Source organism: Pelophylax lessonae (assembly GCF_965119305.1).
Source record: "Pelophylax lessonae genome assembly, chromosome: 1".
NCBI lineage: Eukaryota > Metazoa > Chordata > Amphibia > Anura > Ranidae > Pelophylax > Pelophylax lessonae.
Window position 1 is genome coordinate 56,760,696 of NC_138768.1, and position 20,058 is coordinate 56,780,753.

At 44.0% G+C, this 20,058-nt stretch overlaps 1 pseudogene across 1 annotated transcript in view; it reads left to right on the forward strand.

Annotated features, from left to right (window-relative positions):
• The first annotated feature begins 1,566 nt into the window (after nucleotides 1–1,566).
• Nucleotides 1,567–20,058, forward strand: part of LOC309569303 (dehydrodolichyl diphosphate synthase complex subunit DHDDS-like) — a 58,202-nt pseudogene continuing 39,710 nt past the window's right edge. The window contains exon 1 of the transcript in view: nucleotides 1,567–1,634. The product of the transcript in view is annotated as a dehydrodolichyl diphosphate synthase complex subunit DHDDS-like (transcript). The remainder of the gene's footprint in view (nucleotides 1,635–20,058) is intronic.

Sequence of the window (20,058 nt, forward strand, 5' to 3'; positions counted from 1 at the left end):
AAAAGTATTGTTTTTTGTATATCTTTTATGCAAATAAAGATTACATTTTCAACCAAAAAAAATCTGTTCTTATCAGTTTAATATCTGATACGTCCCCTATCTGGGGACCATATATTAAATGGATTTTTAGAACAGGGAGATGGAAGAAGAGCTTGCTCTGTCCACTCCACGCATCGACCTGGTATTGCAGTACCTCCAGGACCGGTGCACCCCTTTCTTATGCAGTTTTCAAAAAACAGATTCAAATGAAAAACTTGACAAGAAGGTCTCTCTGTCTTTTGCTTGCAATGTTGTTTGCTTGTGTTCTTTCTTGTAAAGTTGTTCGCAGTCCTTTTATTTTGTTTTGCAATAAACTGTCCAAAGGCTAAATATATTAAAATAAAAATAATAATATTAAAATAAATATGTAACCCAGAGCTGGGCATTAACATGCATGCATTAAAGAAGATCTAAACTTTAACTGAATGGCATTTAGTTTGCTAAAGTATTGCGTATCATAAAAAAAGTGCCCTTTTCACTTTTTAATCCTTTTTTTTTAAATCTCAGCACTGCTGTTCTCTTCCTGCCTCTTTCAGTCACTTCTTTCTATATTAGCAGGGTTGTTCGTTGTCTCGGGAGCATGTGTGACAGGGTACCACCATAGAGGAACAGTTGAGAGACAGTTGCCGCCCCATAACAGGATCTGTTTAAACACAGACTTTTAATGAGAACTTTACCCTCTTCATGAACTTTATGTCAGTCCTGCCCCCCCCCCCTTTCCCTTTATATGGGGAAGGCGCCCTTTTTTGTGGACCCTTACTGAATTACCTTTTTCTGGCCAAGGCCAGAACGACATGTATAGTGCCTGGAGCCTCTTGGGATACCCACTTCATGGGTTCCAGGAGGATGCAGGATATTCTACAGCATGTGCGGTGTGCTGTGTCATCAGGGGAACTGACCATTTATTCATGGTTTTGCAGCAGTGTCATCATTATCACGGGGGCCCTGCACAACCCAGAAGAGACAGCTGGCAACCCTTAGTGATGTTAGAAAAAGATGGTGGTGGAGGACTGGGTGTATTGTGGCAAAGTAGCGGATTCCTAGAGAACACAACTGGATTACCAGGCACAACCCGGCTATTGTCAGGGTGTCGGGAAACCAGACCACACGAAAATGCAAGTAAAATAAAGCAATTTATTTATGCAACAATAATAATCACACAGCAAGAGAGAGGAGCAAAATCAATAACAGACGGGGTCAAGTTCGGAAGCAGATAGTCATCCAAGCCGGGATCGAGTCCAGGAACTGGTATTCTTCCAAGCCGAGATAGAGTCCAGAAGTGGGTAGTCTGCCGAAGCTGGGTCTTTGTCTGATGCGGGGTCGTCTGCCAATGCAAAATCCAGACCCAGGAAGGTTGTCAGCCAAGCCAAGTCATGCACGGAGAAACCACAAAGACCAGAGGACTGCTAGCAGTGATGCACCTTGGAGCACAAACGCAAGTGCAAGGTCTGAAAGCCATCAGATGATATATCTAGTCAAGTGTGCAACATCATCACTGAGCGATACCCAGGCAGCAGACAAGTGATGATGCAAACAGAGTTAATAAGAGAAAGCAGTCTACATTTGTTCAAGATGACTGCCAACAGGAAGGCAAGGTAAGACCTTGACAGCTATATAAATCAGAGGGAAAAACATGTAAAAAGAAGGAGGGATAAAATAGGAAGGGGGGGGGGGGGGATTATGTTTCTCTTCAATTGCAGGACCCCCAGGTGTTTTTTAATGAAAGCTGTAGATGCAAAAGAACTGAATTTCTTGAATAAGCCCAGTCTTTTTCTCCTTATCCAGTTTTACCACCAAAAGCTTGCAGAGTTCTATGTTAATATTGTAGAACATTTTCTCACATTTTCTATAATGTGTTGTGATTTGTGAAATAAAAATTAGCTACACTTTTCACAGAGATGATTAAAACAACTGTGATCATTCCCAAGTAAATAGTACGCCTACAAGAGTCTAACTTTGTCTAAACTAAAAAATATGCAAGAGGACAAATAATCTGTGACCAGATTTAATGCCAATTGCCAATTACTTGAAAATGTGCCCAAACACTGTCCTGTTTTCCACAATTGCTCCATATCTTATAGTTACTAATTAGAGATTGTTTGGGATGGGCCCCATCTGTAGATTTACTCTAACAAGCGAGATGTCTGAGTGGGCATTTATTTTTCTGGCATGGCAGCACTGTGTAATTATCACCATCATTTTCTTTCCCCAAAACATCATGAAAGAGTTTTCAAACAAAACAGATTGTGAGGCCGCACAAAAACCAAACACCAACTCAAAATCTGTTAATCTTAAAATTACAGTAAAGAAATGCGAATGCTGTAATTAAAGGGTTATAATGAAACATATTATTAAACAAATTCATTGATTTCACCAAGAATTTTCTATTGGCTCTGCTTTCTAATTTTACCCCCATGTGGAGACGTGAGAGCATCTAATATGCAAATCTGTCGATTCCCGATTCTCAGCAGCTGCACAACATGAAATCTGCATCCTCCCCTGGACTTGTGAACATGCCTGTCTATTTCTGGCCACCATAATGGTTATGCCGGACCATTCTGACTCTCTAGGAAAAGCTTATTGAGGGCTTCAATATGCACAGCAGTCTTAATATTGCAAATTTTTATGCATCCCCCTAGATAATCAGCCGGCCTATTGTTGGCTGTGAATACCACTGTGTTTTTCTTCATTTATGGTAAACTGCATGGCTATATCATATACAAAATGATGAGAGGTGCGTAATAGCCTGAGACATATGTACATACTGCTAAGGTAACACCCATTTATATAAGAAATATCAATATTATCACTACTCTTCCTCCTTTAGTTCCTAGGTTATTATAAATATCTACCCAAGAGATGGTTTTCCCACCTCAATATCTGCCTTGGGCCTACCATCATCCCAGCTAATATATAACTGCATATATATAATGCCCTGCATGCCGCATGTACCCGGTGTTATCTTTGAAGTGTAAGAAACATCAAGTTGAACACGGTTCAACCCAACTCATATCCATTGTCGCTCGTTTGCAATTTCCCTATCAAGCAATCATTGGTATGTATCACTGATAATACTGATAATAATAACAATCATTCAAGTATGTCCCTGGGAGGATATAATATATTATATCCAGTGCAAATGGAAAAGCCCATTTTGATTTTATTTTATTTTTACATCAAAATAACAGGCTATATAAGCCATATGTCCAAACATTGCTACTTAGGTTATCCTTCCGGGATCCCACACTTGCCCGGGAGGTGACATTGCTATCTCTGGATTGAGTTGACGCCAGCCCATGTGATATATCCCCCCACCAGTTGGATTTGGGCCCATATTTGTGAGAAAGCACTGGGATATATATTTAGAGTTTATGCATTCACATGAGATGGTGGGAGTGTTATTCAATAGTTTATATTGGTGTGTTTACAATATATGTGTTATCGCTGTCTTTGATCTGTTTTTTCTTCTAGATTAATTCCTGCTGAATAGTACTCCTGATGAAGCGGATTCCCCGCGAAACATGTAGAGTAAGATTGGAGGCAGACAAGTGGTCCCTCTGTATGAGGAGCTACACGAACATCCAATCTAATGCTAGAGGAATTCTCACTGTTTAACCGCTTGCCGACCGCCGCACGACTATATACTGCGGCGGTCAGCCCCTCACAGGCAGAGTGACGTATCGGTACGTCACTAGCCTGGGAGGGTCTGGGGAGCGAGCGCGCGGTCACGGACCCCCCCGCGCGTGTGACCGGCGGACCCGATGTCCGCCGGCCACTCTGCGATCGACGGGGGAGAGGGAGAAAGTCAGGCAGCTTGTGTAAACAAGCTGCCTGTCATTCTCCTCGGTGTAAAGACACTGATCACACGGATCTACTATGTAGATCCGTTGATCAGTGTCCTTACAGCTCAAGCCACAGCCAATCACAGTAGAAAGCACGCCCCTAGGGACACACACAGCCCCTCCCTCCCAAATAAAGTTAACCCCTTCACTACCAGTGTATTTTTACAGTAACAGTGCATATGTATAGCACCGATTACTGTAGAAATGTCACTGGTAACCCCAAAAGTGTCAAAAATTTCAGTCAAGGGTCCGATCTGTCCGCCCCAATGTCGCAGTACCGCAAAAAAAAAATCGCAGATCGCCGCCATTACGCGTTAAAAAAAAACACAACAAAAATGACAAAAAAATCTTTCCCTTTGTTAGTAAACGCGATAACTTTTGCGCAAACCAATCAAAATACGCTTTTTGCGATTTTTTTTACCAAACATAGGTAGCATAAAACAAATTGGCCAAAAATGTTAAAAAATTTTGATTTTTACATTTTTTTGGGGGGGAATTTCATATAAAAAAATGTGAAAAATATTGCTATTTTTGCAAAATTGACGCTCTTTTTTTGTTTATAGCGCATGATCAAAAAATCGCACAGGTGATCAAATACCACCAAAAGAAAGCTCTGTTTGTGGGAAAAAAAGGACTCCAAATTCGTTTAGGTACAGCGTCGCACGACCGCGCAATTGTCCGTTAAAGTCACGCAGTGCCGAATCGCAAAATACCCCCTGGTCGTTTAGCAGCCAAATCCTCCGGGGCTTAAGTGGTTAAAGTGTTTTGGTTTATTTCATTTCTAATGGCCTAGGTGCCGTTAGTGGACTAATACACCATTATATGTGTTGTTTAAATTCCCCCTTTCTTATGGGTTGGTGTTTTTTAATATTCAAAAATCAAATCAATCAATAAATCAATAAATGTGTATTTAAAAAAAAAAAAAAAATTATGGAGTTTTAAGTCTTTGAGGTACCAATTATTATTATTATTATTATTATTATTATACAGGATTTATATAGCGCCAACAGTTTGCGCAGCGCTTAACAAAATGAAGGCAGACATTACAGTTACACTACAATTTGGAACAAAAGGAATCAGAGGGCCCTGCTCGATTGAGCTTACAATCTAAAAGGGAGGGTCAATTGATACAAAAGGCAATAGCTGTGGGGGATGAGCTGATGGAGCAAGTGAAACAGCGTTATTAGTTAGTAGCCGGGTAGGCTTCTTTAAAGAGAAGGGTTTTCAGGGATCGTCTAAAGATGGATAGATTAGGGGAAAGTCGGACAGATTGGGAAAGTCCTCAGTGCCTCAACCCAATTTCCCAAATGCTATATGAACTTTACTTAATATCTATGTAGCACACTTTGACTGCTTATTGAGGGCCTGTTAACGGTAGAACTGTATACATAGTTTCTAGGTGCCTTACAGGGGAGGTTTGAGCCAGGGGGGGGGGGGGCAATTGCCCCCCGGGCTGCTCTGATGCCCCGTTTAAAGGTTGCACTGCTTCTGCCGAAAACATGCCTGAAGGATTACTGGTGATGAGAAGTAAAAAGTCCCCACTTCTGACCCACGGAGTGCGAAATGAAGACGAGGACAGAGCGCAGACCCCAAGCATGGATAGTGCACTTTTTGTCTGAGTAGAGGATGGTTCCCTGCCCCACTGGAGACTCTTCTCCCTCAGGCAGTCTCAGATTCCCCCAACTACCCCTGCTGACTCGCTCTGTGAGTAGAGAGTACCTGGAGTGCAGCTTCAGCCTGGAATGGTGGCCAGGAAGAGGGAGAGTGGGAGCGGGGCCAAGTCCCTGCACCATGGGCCTCTGGTTTGTTCTTGCTCCCTGGGCTGAAAGTTTCCAGTCAGCCCCTGGTGCCTTACCATGTTACTACGAACGGATTAGCTCCCAAACCCTCAGTACAGCCCCCTTGAAAAGCTATAAAGCTCCTACCTTCCTCTGTAGCCAACATTTGAGAACCCTTTTGTGTAATTTATAAAGACAGGTTCATTCTCGGCCCTTCATTAGATTTTCTGCTGAAAGTCATGTCTAAATTCTATTTCACCTTAGAATGGTCTCTTCCAGTACATTTTCCTGTTGCTGAAACTAAAGAGGATAGGAAATAGCACACCTCAGATCTAAAGCAGCTCATTGGCTGGTACCTTTTGCCTTCAATAAGAACAACAGAAGGATTCTTTGTCATAGACATGTGCATGACAACAAAATTAGTTTAGTTTCCATTCGTTAATCTAGATCTTTTGTTTAGTTAAATTCAGTTGATTCGTTCAATTCGTATTTGGAATTCAATTTATGTCCTTTTCAAATTTGCTTTGGATTTACCTTTTTTTTTATCTATTCGAATTGTTCGAATCGATAAATTTTGAATCGGTCAAATGGAAAACTTTAGATTTTTTTTTTTTATTTGAATGTGGCAAAGTGAACAGACAAAAGAAAAATCTTCATCAAATGATTACAATGACTCTTTAAATCACCTTTGGCTTAACAAAAACAGCATTATTGTGAAATGGTACTCTAATAACATACAGAGTCTTTGATTTCAGAAATATTTTTTGGTTCAACTGGAATTGGATGTAAATTTTGATCTGAATTTCAATTCTAATTTCCGAAATTCGGACGAATTTCGTTACGTTATTCAGAGCATTCGGTAAACTTCGTTTATACTGTAATTCGGGTATTCGGATATATCCGAATCTCCTAATAATGACAAATTTGGAACAAAACGAACCGCATGTGTCTATGTCATACCATTAGGCACAAAAAAAGAGGCAAGTTACCTTGCCAAAGACCATTAGCGCTTGGCTTCTGTGGACCATCAAAGTCTCCTACAGAATTGTTGGTTTATATCCTCTAGTAAGACCGAAGGCGCATTGAGTGAGAGGCGTGGCAACATTGTGGGCAGTGGCAGGAAATCTGGCAGATGTCATATGCAGGGCTGAGAGTTGGTCCTCTCAGAACACATTTGCCACCCATTGTAAGCTGGATGCAACAATTGTTTCCATAGGTGTGCACAGCCTATTGCATTAGGGTGTGCACCTCAAAGCTCAAACACATATATGTGTATATGTACTGATGGTGTCAGTAGGGCAGAGAGTGGTGTCAGGGCAGTGGATGGTGTCAGTAGTTTTATTTTTTATTATATCTTACAATGTTAGTATTTTTTATAAAATTGTAGGAGCCATTAGGGGGCTTTGCTGAAATATCAGGGGTTCAAACAGGGAGAATCTGCTCCACACAGGGTTATTAGGGTGTGCCCAGGCACACCTGGCACACCCTGTGCGCACGCCTACGATTGTTTCTCATTCTGGTTTTAAGAATCTGTTTTCTGTGATTGTACATGTCTGAGTAAATGTTTATCATTAGCAGCACTCACCTATGTTGTTTTATTTTATGTATTTATTTATTTATTTATTTATATGTTGTTTTATTTTGTTTGCTATGTATGTCTTATTTTTAGTGATATGATGAGGTGCCTGGAAAATTAAAAATTCCTATAAGATACTTGCCAAAATGTTCCTTTCCTGATGCCTCACCATGTCACCTTTATTATCCACCCATGTATCACTTTCTTGGACACATTTGCAAATACATGTGTAAGCTGCAGAGACCACGTCAGTATTATTTGCAGTCCTAACACTGCATTGAAGCCGACATCAATGCACTGTATATTTGGGCAACTACTGTATGTGGCAAATGAGGTTTAATGTTGATAAATGTAAAGTTATGCACGTAGGGGCTAAGAATATGCATCCCTCATACATACTAGGTGGAGTATAACTGGGGGAATAAGTGATGGAGAAGGATCTGGGTGTTCCGGTAGATCATAAGCTTAATATTAGCACACAATGCCAAGCTGCGGTTTCCAAAGCAAGCAAAATTCTTTCTTGAATTAGGAGAGGTATCATTTTGCCGCTGTACAAATCATTAGTTAAACCTCATCTGAAATACGCAGTTCAGTTTTGGGCACCAGTTCACAAAAAGGATATTGGGTAACTGGAGAAAGTGCAGAGAAGGGCAACCAAACTGAGACTGGGGGCTGGCTGACTTCCATGCACCTCTTATAATCCTTCAACCTTATTTTTTTCTTGATACAGGGATAGAGACGCCGGGCACTACCTGCTGGGGTCTCACTTAAAGTCCCACCTAGCCTATTGTGTTTAAGCCACCAGGGATGGAGACGCCTTGCCTACAGCTTGGTGCCTCATATAAAGTCCCACCATGCGATTTTCGGATGCAGTCTGATTTAACCTTAGTTTTTCCGTATACAGGGATGGAGACCAATAGCATGACCCGCTTGTCTCACACAAAGTCCCAAATAGGAAATTAGGGATTGAAAGGCATTGTGCTTTACAGGCCATGCCCCATATATAAAATCCCAATCTGTCTTAATACTGCATCCACCAAGGGGATGGTGGTGTAATGCTTCTCAGCTGGTCCTTTCCAGTTTGTACCATCGTTACAACTTAGTTATTTGAGTTTTGAGACAACAGACCAGTCATGGATGGGGGTGGGTTGGGGGAGGCTTGGGCTTTCTCCCTTCCACCTGTTCCCCCATCCATCCATTAGCAGCCATGTGCTCCCAGTGTGGAGACACTAAATTAGGAAGTGTTAGGACTGCAGATAAAACAGGGTGCCGTGTAGTGGCTCTGCAGCTTACACATGCCTTTGCAAATGAGTGTCAACTAAATCCCTGTTCTTTGTATCATGAGACAGGTCTACTTGGTTGGTGACAGACTGGAGGGTGAGTACATCAGACTGGGGGCTGGCTGGCTTCCATGCACCTCTTATAATCCTTCAACCTTATTTTTTTTTACCAAACTGAGAAGAGGCATGGAGGAGCTCAGCTATGAGGAAAGATTAGAGGAACTGAATTTATTCTCTCTTGAGAAGAGGAGATTAAGGGATGATATGATCAACATGTATAAATACATAAGGGGGTTCATATAGTGAACTTGGTGTTGAGTTTTTCACTTTAAGGTCATCACAGCGGATAAGGGAGTACTCTTTTTTCCTGGAAGAATGAAGATTTAATCTCCAAATACGCAAAGGCTTCTTCACAGTAAAAGCTATGAAAATGTGGAATAGACTCCCTCAAGAGCTGGTTCTGCCCAGTTCAGTAGATTCTTTCCTAAATGTATATAACATAACTGGATACTAATATTTATAGTTATAGTTTATCCAAGGAATATCCAATTGCCTCTTGGGGAATCCGGAAGGATTTTTTCCCCTGCTGGAGCAAATTAGATCATGCTTTATTGATGTTATTACCTTACTCTTGATCAACTGTGGGTATAGGATTGTTACATTTTTTTTTTTAATTTGTTTTGTTTTCCCCTCTTTCTTGGTTAAACTAGATGGACTTTGTGCCTTTTTTCAAACAGACTAACTATGTAACGATGTAACTCTATAAATATATTTTTGTTTTTTGAAAGGTCTTTGTTTCTGTATTGTTATTGAAAATTTCTAAGTAGAGACTCACAACAATATCAATAACACATAACAGGTCATATACAGCGAATCATTGGAGAACATTGCAGTATAGTAAGTTCAACAACTGGCCAACGTGGCCAACAGGGGACGTAGGGACCACTGCTACAGGGTCCCATAGGAGCCCTTAACGACAGCAGTAGGAGGAGCCTTGCAGGGCAGCAATAGTGGTCCCAACTCTAAGGAACCAGGGAGAACAGCCAGCCGGCAACAGCTGACATTAACTAAGACACACACACACACCCATTCCATCACACACGCGCACGCACCTTCCCCAACCCTCCACAGTCCCAGCCCCGGGTGGGGGGGGGACAGACACTACATCATAGTCAGGCCATACAGTCCCTGATTCACAGGGGATCCTCACGGCCTCACTCAGCCGACAAGCTCGAAGGCAGAGGGGTACCTGCCCAGAACGAATCATCAATATCAAGCCAGGGCTGCCAAAGTTTAGAGAATTTGCCAGGACACCCTCTACTCTTGTAGATCAATTGATACAGTGGTACATCCCCTCTTACAGTAACATAGAACTGCTGTACTGTGGGCAGTTCAACACTCTTCCACTTCAACAGAATAACTTTTCTAGTATTAAACAGTAATATGTGGACCAAGACCCGAGCAGGAACACGGTGTACAAAGTCATTCAATATGCCCAGCAGACCAACCTCTGGAGTATGGGGTACCGGCAGGTTTAACTTATCATCAATAAACGTAAAAATGGACGTCCAGTAATGCTTTATACGGGGGGCAAGACCAGAACATGTGGAGGAGGTCTGCTGCAGGACAGCCACATCTAGGGCAGGCGGCTCCCGGGGCAACACCCATATGGACCAACTTGTGAGGAGTATAATGCAGATGATGAATACATTTAAACTGTATGAATCTGTGGTAGGAACTCATAAGATCTTGAAAGCACACCTCAGAGACCTCGTCCCACCCCTCTTCGGACAGCGCAGGAAGCAGTGTGACCCACTTTCGCATGGCCATTTGAAAGGGATCAGCACTAGCCGCCTGCAACCTCGAATAAAACATAGTGACCAATTTAGTTACCTCCGGGATGGACAACGATTTTTCCACAGGGGATTCCGAGAGCTCCAGGGTCAACCCAGCAAACTGTGCCCGGGCGGCATGGCGTAGCAACAGATATTTAAAAAAGAAACGGTTACCTTCAGGTCATCAAAAGAGACAAAAAGGTTTGACCTAAAGACATGGGAGACATGCGTCACCCCAAGTCCTGACCACCAACGAAAGTCTGGGTGACCCTGAAGCTCGGGGAAATTGGGATTATCCCACAACGGGGCACCAGGAGACACCATGGGGCCATCCGACAGCATCACATTGCCGGCATGCCAGGCCAGCTACCCAACCTCGATGGGTGAGACACGAGAGCAGCGTCTGTATGACAACCTGTGTAAGGCATCCACAGCCGCTGCCCTCGAGCAGTGCATGGCCAACACAAGGGGGTGGTGGAGGAGTTCCCAGGAGAGTCACCAAGCCAGTCATAGATATACGTCAGCTGAGACGCTATAAAATACTTGTAAAGATCAGGACAGGCCAGACCGCCCTGGAATTTTGACGCTTGGAGAGAGGTCCTAGCTATATGAGGGCGAGCCCCCTGCCAAAAAAAGAAGTGAGAGTAGAATCTATCTTATGAAATAAACGCTTGGGCAAAAATATAGTTGATGTGCGAACAACATAAAGGAATTTAAGTAAATCATCTTGAAAATATTAATCCTACTGATTAAATTCAGGGGCAGAGAGGACCAGGTGCGCAGCCGAACCTCCATATGCGATATTATAAGTTGAACATTTAGGGAGCAATAGGTCGAGAGATCGGAGTGCACCTGTATCCAAAGGTACTTAAAGGTGGGAGACAGGCGAACCCCAGACCTGTGTAGGTAACTGAAGTCCGCGGTCGGGCCAATCGGGAAAGCCACCGATTTGTCCCAACCCACTCTGAGGCCTGACACCCACCGAACTCCTCCACCACCCCCAGCAAGGCTTCAAAGGATGACTCACGACCATCTAGGTAGATCAGCGCGTCATCCACGTACAGCAAAATTTTCTCCTCCAGATCACCATATATTTTTGTTTTTAATGTGAACTGTTAGACAGGACAATTTGTTTTTTTGCAGGCTGGCTGGTAAGTTGGATTGGGAATTTTTCTTTGTTGTTGTTTGACATGAATCGCTGTTCCATGAGCTCCATGCTGTTAAGGCCAGTTATAGATTTGGGCAGTTGTCATTTTTTGTATCTCGTTCTTGGAACATGTTATCGGAGCGTTGGCTGCAGAGAAGGTTAAAATCTTTATGGCTAATTAAGGGGGCTATCCAGGGGGTTTTGGAGGCAGAGCTGTTACATCTGTAGTGACATGGTGACGCACCAGGAATTTGAGAGGATTTTTTAGTTTTACTGTGTCTATTTTACCATTGTATTTTGGTATTGTTGATGCCGTCTTACTCTTCTGGGCGTGTTGCCTGAGAAAAAACAACCCTTCTTTCCGCTTGGGTGTGTCAGAGAGTGCCATACTACCCTGTGATTCGCTAACACCAGGAACAGGGGAATCCAAACATCAGCAGCTCCTTCAGGGTTAAAAAACAAAAGTGGTTCCATTCTCTGAAATAAGTAATGTCATTATTCCTTCACAGGAAGTTCTCTGCAGGAACTAGTGATTGATGAATCTGTCCAGGTTTGATTCCCTAAGGGCTTGGAAATCATGTTAGAAATTTGGTGAATTTGAACTTAAAGGGGAATCCCAATGACGTCTATGCACTATATGAGGCACATCTTGTTGTTAAATTCATGTTGTTTGTAGGGGTAATGGCAAACTATTGTCAAAAATAGCCAAGGGAAGCTTGGCACTGCCATAGGGGACATAAACAATGCAAAAAAAAAAAACTCTACAGCAGGTATTTTCATGTAGCTTCATGAGCAACATTGAAAATACACAACTCATTAGCGGCTACCCATATCGCCATTGCACAACTTTGGAAATCCCCGACAGTACCCGCTATAGACTCGATATTGAGTCAACACACAGGCCCACTACAAGAAATTAATAGCATACAAATACCACAACGTAGAACTATACCATAAGAAATGGGACTCTTGGAATTCCTTCCCAAGGGCCAAGTCACACATATATTGCTCCACGCCCTCACCAATACAAACCTAGTCTGGAAAATTTGCACCTAATTAATCATTAAACGAGAAGTCTCGGATTCTGCTTATTGTGATTACATTCTCCGGTTTACTGAAATATTCCTCATATCCCGGCTTCTCCCCGGGACGCTCCTGATATAGGGTAAGGGTTGGCCTCAGATTGTTCCCAGTGGGGAGACCAACCCTAGTCCCGGCAGGGAACCCTATACTTCAACTAGCCGGGAGACTGGAACTTTCCTGGATGATAAATACGCAAGTGTATCTTGTATTGATTAGTTCTGATTAGTTATGATGTACTGGATATAATCTCTTTGGCCTACTATTGTTCATGTATAACCAACATATTGACATGTGTATCTCTTCCTGTTTGTTATATTTTTTATTGTGAAAATAAAAATTTGAAGTAAAAAAAAACGAAAATACACAACTCCTTTAACCGCTTGCCGACTGCTCACAGTATATTTACTGCGGCAGTCGGCCCCTCACAGGCAGAGTGACGTAGGTCTACGTCGCTCGCCTGTGAGGCTCTGGTTAGCGAGCGCGCGCCCGCGGAGGCGCGCTCCCGCTCCCGCGCGGTCACGGACCCCCCCGCGCGTGTGACCAGCGGACCCGATGTCCGCCGGTCACTCGGCGATCGGCGGGGGAGAAGGAGAATGTCAGGCAGCTTGTGTAAACAAGCCACCTGTCATTCTCCTCGCTGTAAAAACACTGATCACTCGGATCTAGTATGTAGATCCGTTGATCAGTGTCCTTACAGCTAGAGCCACAGCCAATCACAGTAAGAATCACGCCCCTAGGGACACACACAGCCCCTCCCTCCCAAATAAAGTTAACCCCTTCACTACCAGTGCATTTTTACAGTAACAGTGCATATATATAGCACTGATTACTGTAGAAATGTCACTGGTAACCCCAAAAGTGTCAAAAATGTCAGTCAAGGGTCCGATCTGTCCGCTCCAATGTCGCAGTACTGCAAAAAAAATCGCAGATCGCCGCCATTACACGTTAAAAAAAAAAAACACCAAAAATGACAGAAATCTTTCCCTTTGTTAGTAAACGCGATAACTTTTGCGCAAACCAATCAAAATACGCTTTTTGTGATTTTTTTTACCAAACATAGGTAGCATAAAACAAATTGGCCGAAAATTTAAAAAAATTTTGATTTTTACATTTTTTTTTTGGGGAATTTCATATAAAAAAATGTGAAAAATATTGTTATTTTTGCAAAATGTACGCTCTTTTTTTGTTTATAGCGCAAAAAGTAAAAATCGCACGGGTGATCAAATACCACCAAAAGAAAGCTCTGTTTGTGGGAAAAAAAGGACGCCAAATTTGTTTAGATACAGCGTCGCATGACCGCGCAATTGTCTGTTAAAGTAACGCAGTGCCGAATCGCAAAATACCCTCTGGTCGTTTAGCAGGAAAATCCTCCGGGGCTTAAGTGGTTAATAACATGATTGGGGATGCCTCACATCTGTATGTGGTTTTACAGAACAGTTTTGATTTTTACAGACAGTCTCACCGACAGAATATACTGGCAGTGCATATTTGGCTGTGGAATTGCCTTTTGTTTTGCATTCAGCTTGGCTTACATACAGCAGCAGCACCCAATCTGATCCATTTCAGTTTGAAAAAACAATACTTTTTTAAGAAGCCTTAGCAGAGATACATGCTTTGTCTTCAAAGGGTAATAAGCCTGCTTGGACTGGCAGACAGAAATTGGCCAGCCTTTTACTGTGGCTGTCCATGTTGTTGCTGATGCAATACTGTCCTGCCTCTGGTTCATTTCCTTAAGGTTGCCATTTAGAATTAAGAGACTGCAGATGATGTAGCAGTGGGGCATTTTTAATGAGGGAGAATTAATCAAAATATACTAGAGACAAAGAGCATAGGTTGGGGATTTATTAAAAGGATTAAGAGACCACAGATGACACAGCAGCGTAGAATTGGTCAGTAGCAGGATAGTTTTAATCAGAGATAATAGGCCTAACAAGTGTATAGCTAACTTTTATTTTATCTATGGTAATAGGGGGTGAGTGGATGTGAGTGGGGGTGAGTGAATGTAAGTGATGCATACCTCCCAACTTTTGAACTTGGCAATGAGAGACACTAAAAGAGGAATACAACCTGCGGTGCGCAAATTGTGGGTGTGGCCAATAGCGTAGCAGAGGGAGGGGCTTAAGGGATAGGGTAAACAAAACCCAGACTTCCTAGTACTCATAAAATATGCTTTGATTGCTCAGCCTACCTTAAAGAAGAACTTCATTAAAATAGTCAGAGACTGCATAGCAACCAGCAACTGTTGAGACAATGAAGACTTTGGTGAGAAGTATAAAATGTACAGTCTTGTGTATATAGTGCAGGAGTGTGTAATGTACAAAATGCAGGAGACAGGAGTATGTAATGTACAGAATGCAGGAGACAGGAGTATGTAATGTACAGAATGCAGGGGACAAGAGTATGTAATGTGCAGAATGCAGGAGACAGGAGTATGTAATGTGCAGAATGCAGGAGACAGGAGTATGTAATGTGCAGAATGCAGGAGACAGGAGTATGTAATGTACAGAATGCAGGAGACAGGAGTATATAATGTACAGAATGCAGGGGACAGGAGTATGTAATGTACAGAATGCAGGAGACAGGAGTATGTAATGTACAGAATGCAGGAGACAGGAGTATGTAATGTGCAGAATGCAGGAGACAGGAGTATGTAATGTGCAGAATGCAGGAGACAGGAGTATGTAATGTGCAGAGCGCAGGGGACAGGAGTGTGATGTACAGAGCGCAAGAGACAGGAGTGTAATGTACAGAGCGCAGGGGACAGGAGTGTAATGTACAGAGTGCAGGGGACAGGAGTGTAATGTACAGAGCGCAGGGGACAGGAGTGTAATGTACAGAGTGCAGGGGACAGGAGTGTAATGTACAGAGCGCAGGGGACAGGAGTGTAATGTACAGAGCGCAGGGGACAGGAGTGTAATGTACAGAGCGCAGGGGACAGGAGTGTAATGTACAGAGCGCAGGAGACAGGAGTATGTAATGTGCAGAGCGCAGGGGACAGGAGTGTAATGTACAGAGCGCAGGGGACAGGAGTGTAATGTACAGAGCGCAGGGGACAGGAGTGTAATGTACAGAATGCAGGGGGCGGACTCTGCACCATCCACCCCCCCAGCTCTATACACCCCAAATGCCCATCCCAGCTCCATCCACCCCCTCACCGGCTCTATACACCCCAAATGCCCACCCCAGCTCCATACACCCCCCTAGCTCCATCCATCCCCCAGCTACACACCCCCCCTCAGCTACATTCGCCCCCTTCCCAGCCTCCCATCCCAGCTCTATCCATCCCAAACACCCTGCCCAGCTCCATATACCCCAAATGCCCAACAAAGCTCCATCTACCCCCCAGCTCCATACACCACAAATTGCCACCCCAGCTCCATCCACCCCCCTAGCTACATCCCTCCCCCCAGCTTCATACACCCCAAATGCCCACCCCAGCTCCATACACCCCTCCCCTAGCTACATCCCTCCGTCAGCTCATTCCACCCCCCCAGCTACATTCACCCCCTTCCCAACCTCCCTTCCCAGCTCTATCCATCCCAAACACCCACCCCAGCTCCATATACCCCAAATACCCAACAAAGCTCCATCTACCCCCCAGCTCCATACACCACAAATGGCCACCCCAGCTCCATCCACCCCCCTAGCTACATCCCTCCCCCCAGCTTCATACACCCCAAATGACCCCAGGTCCATACACCCCTCCCCTAGCTACATCCCTCCGTCAGCTCATTCCACCACCCCCCCCCAGCTACATTCACCCCCTTCCCAACCTCCCTTCCCAGCTCTATCCATCCCAAACACCCACCCCAGCTCCATATACCCCAAATACCCAACAAAGCTCCATCTACCCCCCAGCTCCATACACCCCAAATGCCCACCCCAGCTCCATCCACCCCCCCTGGCTAAATACCTCCCCAGGTCCATCCACCCCCCCCAGCTACATCCCTCCCCCAGCTCTATCCACCCCAAATGCCCACCACAGCTCCACACATCCCCCCCGGTCCATCCAACCCCCCAGCTACATCCCTCCCCCAGCTACATCCACCCCAGCTCCATACACCCCCCCGGCTAAATCCCTCCCCTAGGTCCATCCATCCACCCCCCCAGCTACATCCTCCCCAAATGACCACCCAAGCTCCATACACCCCCCTGGCTAAATCCCTCCCCCAGGTCCATCCACCCCCCCAGCTAAATCCACCCCAGCTCCATACACCCCCCCCCCCGGTTAAATCCCTCCCCCAGGTCCATCCATCCACCCCAGCTCCAAACAAACACCCCCCCCAGCTACATCCACCCCTTCCCCCCCGGTTAAATCCCTCCCCCAGGTTCATCCATCCACCCCAGCTCCAAACAAACCCCCCCAGCTACATCCACCCCTCCCCCGGTTAAATCCCTCCCCCAGGTCCATCCATCCACCCCAGCTCCAAACAAACCCCCCCCAGCTACATCCACCCCTCCCCCAGGTACATCCATTCACCCCAGCTCCATACAACCCAACCCCCTCCCCCCCCTCGGCTAACACCGCAGCAAGAGGTAGGGAGTTCCAAAAGGGACACTAACCTCTCGGGAGACAGGGAGATCCAGAGAGTAGACAGATGACAGGGATCGCAAAGACCTCAACTCCCGGGTCCCGCTGCACCGCCCGCAGGTCCTGCTACTCGGCACTTCCTGTATGTGTCAGGGGAAGATAACTCCGCGGCCGCCCGACACAGACGGTAGTTAAAAAGTGCAGGAGTGAATCTCGCTGCAGCATTAACTACAGACTGTGTCAGGCGGCCGCTGAGTTATCTTCCCTTGACAGAACGGTTCCTCTGATTGTTCCCCGCTGCAGCGATCGCGGCCGGCGCTGAGACGCACGATCGGGAGGCGGAGCTGGGAGGAGGAGGGGGGAGCAGAGATGGCCGGCCACATTTTCCGGGACTTCAGCCCGGCTCCCGGGACCGCGGGACTCCCGCCAAATTGCGGGACAGTCCCGCGGAATCCGGGACGGTTGGGAGGTATGAGCGATGTAGTGTTAGTTGGTTTAGGTCTGCTCAAAGACCAGATGGTTATGAACAAGTGAATGCGTCAGCACTCCAAATTTATCAAGATAAAATAAAAAGCTGCTTAAGCAAAAACCATATACACTTTTTAATTATAGAGAGTGGTGGTTTGTATGGTGTATGTGGGGTTGTTAGTTTTAGTTTATTTCATTTATTGTTCTTTGTATTTGTATTTCTTCTTTCATGTGTGTGTATTTGATCATTATTTGTATACTGTTGCTTTAAATGTTTTCTTTTACTTTTTAACTGTCTGATTTTTTTTATCTGTTAGGCTCCATTCACACCTGGGCGTTTTTGAGTGTTTTTCAGCTCCAAAAACGCAAAAAAAAACATTCCAAAACGCCCAAAAAGTAAAACCCCATTCATTTAAATGGCCCCTGTTCACATCTGAGCGTTTTGCAAAACGCCTGTAGCTGAAAAAAGTACATGAGCTTCTTTTTGAGCTGATTACCAGCGTTTTTGATAGATGTCAATGCCTGCCTTCAAAAATGCCTGAAAAAAACGCCTGAAAATCGTGGTAAAAATCGCAGTAAAAATCGTGGTAAAAATCACGGTAAAACGCTACGCTCAAGTGTGAATGCAGCCTAAAGCTAAAAATAACCAGGGGCTGTTTTTTAGCATTATAACCAACCCAGAATAATTTAAAGGGCCACCAAAATTACCTTAAAGCATACTGCCTAACTTTTTGAGATGGGAACGAGGGACACCTATTAGCAAAAGTATGTAGGCAAAGGAGACACCCCCCTGCCATGCCCCCTAAAGAAGATTTATATTAAAAAAAAAAAAGATTAGTTAAACCCACAAGTGCTTTTTTTTTACCACTACTATTCCTTTAGTGTCGGTTCACACTATGGCGATCCAACTTCGGGGGCGACTAGTGAAGTCACCATGCACCGCGACTTTGGTGCGACTTGCACGGACTTCACATAATGGAAGTCAATGCAAGTCGATCCGACTTTGGTCAAAAGTAGTGCAGGAACTATTTTCTAAGTCGGAGGGACTTGAGTCGCTCCTATTAGAACGGTTCCCATAGCACTGAATGGATCGCAACTTGTCAGGCGGCCAAGTCGCCTGACAAGTCGCGGTGGTGTGAACTGGGACTTATGCTGGCTTTTGAAAGTTACAAATGCAGCAATTTAGAAATTGGATAAAAGGTTAGTACTGGGAAACACTTTTTGAAAGATAAAAAGTGCATTTTATAAACAGCTATATAGATCAGTTCAAAATGAGGGACAAATGAGGAGGAAAGAGGGACTTTGTTTTAAATCAGGGACAGTCCCTTGATATCAGGGACAGTTGGGAGCTATGAATCATGCCACATCAGCAGGTGACCATACTGTCCAGACAGACTGGGTTCAAGGAGGTATGTTAATGCATAAAGAAGCATTTTTTTTACATAGTTACATAGTTAGTGAGGTTGAAAAAAGACATCAGTCCATCCAGTTCAACCTATGATGTGTGTGTGTGTTTGCTGTTAACCGTACATTGTATACCCCTGTATGTTGTGGTCTTTAAGGTGCCAATCTAATCGTTTTTTGAAACTATCAATGCTCCCTGCTGATAACAGAGCAATAACCCTTCCCCACTCTATCCAAAACTAAGAAATTGTTTGTTCTTATTCATACATTTTAACTAAGTAAAATTGGCTATCTAGGTCTAGCTTGTCCCATTGCCTTTAAAGGCCCCAACCCATGTCTTGTTATAGTTGTTTGTTCATATGTTTTTAACTGTTGGTTAATGTATGTATATTCTTGATTTTTCATAAATATTCCAAACCAGGTAAACAATAAAGTCCCATGGTGTGTGGTTATGCTGGATGCCAGGCATGACACTTCCGAGTTTCACTAGGCCTGCTTCATTCAGACTATTGAGCGTCTACCTCCCCTTTAACAGCATTATGCTTATATTACATCATTTATGTATTCATTTCTATAATGTCTGATCAGGTAAATTGCAGATAATTTCCATTTTCAAGTACCGTTATGTCTTTACTGCTCATAGATCCTCAGTGCAGCAAGATAAGCACGAGAGAGTATTTTGAGTTCAGATAAAGGTACATTGTGATCATTGAATGGTTTGAATGGATACATCGGAGACTGTAATTTTGTCCTTGACATTTATGTGCAAGTAGAGTGGCGAAGGTGTAGGCAAGGCTTTGTTGCAGACGAGGTAACCATGTATTGTAGATGTAAACTGAATGACATTTCGTTTTCTAAAGTGTTATGTATCATAAGCAACTGCTAAAATAAATAAATAAATAAACAAAACAAATAAAATACTTTGTTTTTTATGCTTTGTTGCGTCTTAGTGTTGCTGATATTTTGAAGCCTCTTCCAGTCTATTTGCATGCACTGCAGTGATGGCTGCATGGCATATCCCAAAGTGGGTTTCCTGTTGATGGTAACAATGGACCATGCCTGGGTAATTAGAGTT